Below are 7,937 nucleotides of genomic sequence, written 5' to 3' on the forward strand. Positions count from 1 at the left end.
ATTTTAATATACGATATGTTCAATTATCTTATAAAAAGTTAATTCTAAGTCTAAGTTGTTATTTTTAATTAAAATAAAAAACTAAAAAAAAATATTAGCCCCCTACTAAATATTGTCTAGCTTCACCTCTGTATGGAGCCAATAACAAAAGGAGACTACCCAAGTTCCATGTAACTTCTGGTGGGAAATAGGTTGCAAAGTTCTCTTCATATCAATCAAGGATTTTAAGAGAGTCCTTTGATTTTATTGGATTAAACTACTACACCTCCTCCTATTATATTGCTGATGCACCAGAACTAAGTAAAGCCAAGCCTATCTATCGTACAGATTCTCTAGTTACTCTTACAAGTAAGAACATGTATGTGTACTAATTAATGGGATAGAGTTTAATACATAATGAAGAATTATCATATCTTAGGTTAATGATACTACCCAAGAATGATCCTATTGTTCTCTCTAGCACATATATCAATTCTAAAGAACTTGTGCTTGTCATTAGGACAAGCCTCAGCCACATTGCCAAAGAATTTGTATTGTAAACATAGCAGTTTGTTATATAATTTTATTGTTTTTTGGTACTCAATGACGTTGTGACATTGGACTTTTAAAGTTATCATGCAAGTGCAAAAGGAAGCTCCACAAATATAAACAAGTCTAAAATACGCCTTACAAAATATGTACAAGAGGATTTAAGAAAAAAAAACTTTTTGTGGCTTGAAAAATCATTTATCATACTTCACCAAATTAGAGTAATTTACTTGCTACTAATGAATTAAGTATTTCCATTTTAGAACCATGTTAATCTAGGAAGAATTTGCTTAAAATTTTGTAACATATATATTGCATATATCTTAGCAATATATGAATAGATTATTAATTTTCTTTGGTATATATTGCAGAGTCTTTTTTTTTTCTAGTCAATATTCAATAGAGAGGTCAAATCTTGAACATATGAAAACAACAAAAAAGAATGCAAACAAATAAAAACATAGGAATTTTTTTAAATAAATTAATTATATAAAATAAAATATAATTCACAAGACATAATATTTGTATGGCATTGTTGCTGAAATAATAAATGAAATGACAGTACTTCATCATAAAAATATGAGTTTTTTAAACTAAAATATCTATATAGTGCATAGAAATAGAGAAAAATTGTAAAAACCACAAAGCAATAAATATCTATTTAAGAAGTTATTGAAAAATAACTAAAGAAGTACATCCACCAAACATAACAAATAAATACTCAATAACCAAAGTATTATAATTTATCTAGATTACTATTATTATATTTACATCTCATGGTTTGTATGCATATTCCAAAACTCATTGGCCGATGCTATAATTTGTGACTTCTTCTGGTTGATACGACTCCTGAGTAAATGCACACCGGTTATTATGCGAATATCGTGATCCTCAAGCTGCAATTTATTTATTATAAATTAGTACAAAAAATAGAGATTAATTATTAGAGAGTTGTTTTATAAATGCTCACCTTATTGTTATTTGGTTTAAACTCAAAAGTAATATCCATCCACTTTATTACCCAAGTTGCAAAGTTCCAGCTTGAACTACATTGAGGTATATCTTCTGGCCTTTTAATTTTGTAGTCATGAAATTGTTTAGTATACTCTTAAATGTCATCATTCTTGTAAAAGTTCGACATGATGACTTGCTCCCGTACGTTTGCCTGATTTCAATTAACTAGTTAAATAATAAAAACAAAATATCAGCAAATAAGCTTGTAAAATTGTTTTCTTGGCCTTACTAGTGTATTGATAACACATTCACGATAGTGAATTCTATCATTGGTGAGGTATTTTACAACCCACATTACTAACCGGCAAGTGCACCGGGTCGTACCAAGTAATACCTGACGTGAGTAAGGGTCGATCCCATGAGGATTGATGGATCAAGCAACAATGATTGAGTAATTGGCTTAGTCAGACAAACAGGAAATAGTATTTGGATGTTCAATCGTACAGAAACTAAAATAGTAAAATAAATGGATTTGGAATAAAATATTAAGAGGGCAGTTAAGGTTTCAGAGTTATCTATTTTTCCAGATTAACTTTTTTTACTAACTAATTTAATCATGCAAGATTTAATTCATGGCAAACTATATGTAACTAGACCCTAATTCCTTAGACCTTCCTAGTCTCCTCTAAAATTCATTAACTGCCAATTCCTTGGTCAATTAATTCCAATTAGAGGGTGATGATCAATTTATAGTTTATATGCCAAAAGAATCCTAATATCCAAAAATAAAGGGATTATATGTCACGTATCCCATTAAATACAAACAATTAGAAATTCAGTATAATATATTCTCAAGCTGTTGTTCAAGTAAAGAGCTTTTCCAAGTTTTACAAGAACTCAATTAGAACATGGGTCATACTTCTGTTCCACCAATATTCATAAAATAAAGAACGAAAATAATTATTGAAATATAAATCAAGACATGAATTAAATTAAAAAGATCAAATGAATCAATCCATGAAAATAGACAAAGCTCCTAACCTTAACAATGAAGGATTAGTTGCTCATAGTTCAGAGAAGAAAACTAGGATTCTGGTAAAATGTACTATCCTTTTATCTGATGGCATCAGATCCCTTTTTATAACTAATCCTAATAATTTAAAATCTAATATCTAAAACTAAAAATAATATCTTTTCCTAAAAGATAAGATTTGAATTTAAATTCGAATTAATTAACAGATCTTCAGTTAATGGGTGGGGACCACTTGGTTTGTCCATTTTGCAGCTTCTAATCTGTGTTTTCTGGGCTGGAAACTGGGTCAAACAGTCCAAAATTCACCCCAGCGTTTTTCTGCTTTTTCTACACGTGGCGCATGTCATGCGTACGTGTCAGTCACGCGGACGCATCGCTGGTCTTCTTCGCGAGTCACGCGGACGCGTCGGTCATGCGGACGCGTCGCTGAGCAAATCTTCAAATCACGCGTACGCGTCAATCACGCGCACACGTAGCCATGGATATCTCCAAATCACGCGCACGCGTCAAGCACGCGTGCGCGTCGCTCCTCGCAGCCATCTCCTTTGATTCTTGTGCTGTAGAAACTCCGTCAAATTCCGCCGAATGCTACCTAAAATAAATAAAATTGTCCAAAACTCAAAATAGCATCCATAGTGGCTAAAATATAATTAATTCTTAATTAAACTCAGCAATTTAAGTGCTAATTCACTAGGAAAAGATAGACAAGATGCTCACGCATCAGTCATCGTTAAAATGGGTGTCCAAGTGATAGATTGTGCGATCGTCAACCGAGATTAGCATTAGATACCAGTGGTCACCCTCTTGAATAGGAACATATATCTAAACCATAAAATTTGTCCGTGAGTTATGTATGTTGATGAGGAAAAACTATATTCAACAAAGAATATCCAAAAAATATCTTACAAATTTTAAATCAGCAGTAGGTTGCATAAATATATAAATATAGTGTTCCATCTTCTGCTTTAAATTTATCTTGCTGAAGACATCCACCTAATTCATTAATGCATTCATATAACTGTTAGTACATGATAAAGCATGGTTCTATATCAGCATTACATTTATAACTTATAATCAGTAAAATTATCTTGTTAGGGGTTATATAACATACCACAAATCTCGGTGGAAGTTGCCATGTTATCTTGAAACTTACATCAGATTGTTTATTAGTGCATCTCAATGCCGCTAATTCAAGAATCTGACATATAATCCAAATCAATAATGCTAGGGAACCAAGAGAGGTCCAGCCAATAATCTGCCAACTCCTGTTGGGCTGGAGTTCTAAAGCCCATTTCACTTCAACAACATTCAAATTTCATCCAGTTAAACCAATTAATCCTAACTAAACCTTCTCCTCTCTTTTCACTGTTTCACCGCAACAGAACTCCAAAACCATCCACGGCAACACCACACTACCAGGTTCATTGCATGGCGTTCTCCTCCGCCGTCAATGAATGCAACGCCTCCGCCCACCACGTCTGGGCACCAGCCGGCTACCATAGCACGCTTTAGGTCGCCGCAAAGCTTCCATCCCGTCAACGCGCTAACCGGCGCGTTAATCGTATTTTCGCCCAGCTCCACCGCAGCGACGTCGTGCCACCAAGGTGCGACGAACAAGGGGGTTCTCCTTCTCACCAAGGTTGTGCCGTTGCTATTGTATGTCACTGTTGGCAGCGCCATTGAAGCCTCCCTGCTCTCATCTGACGAACGCAATAGGACGTCCTCACGCTCCATACCTTGTTGGATGTTGCCTTTGATTTGTGTATAATTAAGCAATTGTTAGATGTTGCTTTTGAATTCATTGTTGTAACTGTTTGTTGTGAATTTTGGTGTTTTTGTATCAACCAGGAAGTTGCATTGGAAGCCTGCTCAAACAGCTTTGACATCCAGTTTCCACCTTCCAATGCGTAGCTCTGCGGCTGAGAACAGATGGGTTTTTATATATTTAAGTGACACAACTATATTTAAGTGACACAACTTAAATGCATAACAAGAATTCAGCATTGGATGTGATGGTATTCAGATTGAATATTGTTTCCAAAACACTTGAAGAAAGGGTCACAAATCAAAAGGAACCATCTCTGAATGCACCCAAGCATGTTTTCATTTTTCTAGACGATCTTTTCTATTTTATCCGTATGCTTTGGGTGGGAACTATTGAATGTATACATGACCTGAGGATGATTTTCAAGGGACAAAAATTGATTTACTACTCTGTTTTATGATGCAGTGTGTTCTCACCGGCTTGTAGATTGAACTTGGCTTGCATGTTTTTTTCCTTATTTTTATTTGCCTCAAGATATAATTCACTAGGATTGTGTTTTTGATGTGCATAACAGTTTTAGAATAGTATATGTGTTCACTATTTAAACTTGAACTAAAGTGCTGACATGTTTTTCTCACTACATGAGTTCCTATTTGTATGGCAAGTTTAGTTTATTGATATCGACTTGTAAGCTAGTTTTAATTTATTAGCAAAGTGTGATGATTACATAAACCTATGTTTCACTTTCATGGAATATGACGAATTGATCCACGAAATAGTCCATAGTATCATCAAGCAGATTAAATTTTTCCACTACATACTGTGAACACATGATTCATTCAATTACGCAGGCTCCTATATATACTGTTTATTATATTAGATAAGTAATCATTCACATATATGCTATAAATTCTAATTATTTTAAATTAAATGTTTACACTAAATATATAGAATATATATGTGTGTACATTCACCTATAAATTAGGCCTTTTTGCCAAATGATTATCACATTGCATTAACAAGAGTTTTTCTTGTGTAACTCATTGAATGCCACTGGCAACTAAATGGCCTTTTTTTAGGTGACTAGAAATAACCATATATATACACAATTAGTTAATTATGTGAATAGCCTAAACGAGAGAATGAAAAGAACTACTTAATCAATTATATACAGAATGCTCTAGCACCATCATCTTTATCCTTATGTCATTTACTTAGAAAAATAGAATCACATGCATCTGCGAGTTTTTAAAGCAAAGCTCTTTATATATATATTCCGTGGATATGTAGCTTGTAATGAATTTTTAATGTGGTTTGCAAGTTTGGAATAAAAATTAGACTAGAGTTAGTCAAATTTTACTAGATTTAAAGTTCGATTTGAGTCTGGACACTTAAAAATTATGCGAAGAGTGGAATCCATTATAATGTATACATGTGATGACATTACCGTTTGAGACACTTTTGATATATTTTGAGATTTTTTTTATAGTTTTGGATTTTTATAATACTTTAAGAATTGGATGTATTTTATTTTGGTCTTACTTAGTATCTTTCTTCTTGTAGGAAACTTGAATGATTATGCAAAAAATTTTTGTCACATATTTCTTATGTTAAACTAATAGATGTTTCTTTTTATACTAAATGGATGATTCTTTTAAAAGAATTCATCATTTAAGAAGGGAATTAACTTTAAAGTAAACTAACCCATATTGTATTTATTGATTCAATTGTTGTGACTTATGCATATTTTTATAGTTAATATATAATAGACATAGATGGCTATTCATTTGTTGTATACACCTTGACCATAATTGCTTTGTTTTGCTTTCACTTTCCAGAGTCATCCTGAAGAGCTGAGCATAATATGCAAAAATCTATCTCAGATGTTTCTTTTGTTAAAGAAATGAATGTTTCTTTTTATACTAAATGGATGATTCTCTGAAATGAATCATCAGTTAAGATGGAAATTAACTTTGAAGTAATTGAACGCATATTGTACTTATTGATTCAATTGTTGTAACTTATGAGCATTTTTATAGTTAATATATAATAGATATAGATGGCTATTTATTTGTTGCGTACACCTTGACCACTTGATAATAAATTTAATCATGGAAGTAACACTTGCCTCATAAGTTCATTGTTAAGTAGTACTAAGTAGTATGTTGTGTATGTGGACTCAGTTTTAATTTGATAAAAATTGTAACTCCAAAGTTCAAGTGTAATAACTACAAAAAGCAAAGAGTAGGGAAAAAGAAAACTGTCAAAACACTTTGATTGTTTTTAAAAAAGTAAATAACTAGATATTGTTGTTGTTCTTCTCCTTATCCTTTTTTTCTTCTTTAAATTTTTTAAACAAGCAACAAAATAAATACAAATTATTTTCCTTCTTTTGTGATACTTGTATTCACTATTAATTGAATCATCTTTGCAGTAAAGAATAAATATAAGTAACTTCTGTTAGGTACCTAATTGTTTTTGCAAAGATCTAAGTGGATGTTACTTCTATCAAGCATTAGAATATTCCTTTTCCATACTAAATTGATGTTACTTTAACAGAAACCATGTGAATGAAAAAAAACTTATCCTACATAAGTAACTATAAATTTGTCATCATGCTAAAATGCAATGAAAGGAATCATGAAATTCATTCAACTTATCCATACAATTTGCAACACTGTCGATACAAGAATTCATCATGACCAAAAGCAATACAAAAAGAATCATCCATTTAACATAAAAAAAACATCGATTTGTTTAACAAAAGAAACATCTGACGTAAACTTTATATTTTGTTAGAGGGGTGAAACTACATCGTTTAGAAAACGGGTATATTATTACTATACAACTAGCTAAACAAAGAATAACTTTCTTGTTGTTACACTTGGATCACGTCTTTTTCACTTCATCCAATTCATCAACTGTTTCAAATTCCTCTTCGATCAGTTCAAATTTATCAATCATTTTAAAGTAGACTTTCTGCAATCATCTATCTACAATCATAAGCAAAAACACATACGCAACCATAAGCAAAGAAATATCTATCTAAAAAACAAAGAAACAGCCATCTAATGACAATTATAAAAACAAAGAAACATCAACAACAATCATATACAAAGAAAGATCTACTTTTAAAAATAAAAGACACAATTATTATTCAACCTAAAATAATCTAACAATTTGAATCTAGTAAATATTTATAAAAGGAGCCCAATACATATGTGATGAGCGGATAATTTATACGCTTTTTGGCATTGTTTTTATATAGTTTTTAGTAAGTTCAAGCTACTTTTAGGGATGTTTTCATTAGTTTTTATGTTAAATTCACATTTCTGGACTTTACTATGAGTTTGTGTGTTTTTCTGTGATTTCAGGTAAATTTTGACTGAAATTGAGGGACTTGAGCAAAACTCTGAAGAAGGCTGACAAAAGGACTGCTGATGCTGTTGGAATCTGACCTCCCTGCACTCGAAATGGATTTTCTGGAGCTACAGAACTCCAATTGGCGCGCTCTCAACGGCGTTGGAAAGTAGACATTCAGGGCTTTCCAGAAATATATAATAGTCCATACTTTATTCGAAGATTGACGATGTAACTTGGCGTTGAACGCCAAGTACATGCTGCTGTCTGGAGTTAAACGCCAGAAAAACGTCATGA

Source organism: Arachis duranensis, chromosome 5 (assembly GCF_000817695.3).
Source record: "Arachis duranensis cultivar V14167 chromosome 5, aradu.V14167.gnm2.J7QH, whole genome shotgun sequence".
NCBI classification, from domain to species: domain Eukaryota; kingdom Viridiplantae; phylum Streptophyta; class Magnoliopsida; order Fabales; family Fabaceae; genus Arachis; species Arachis duranensis.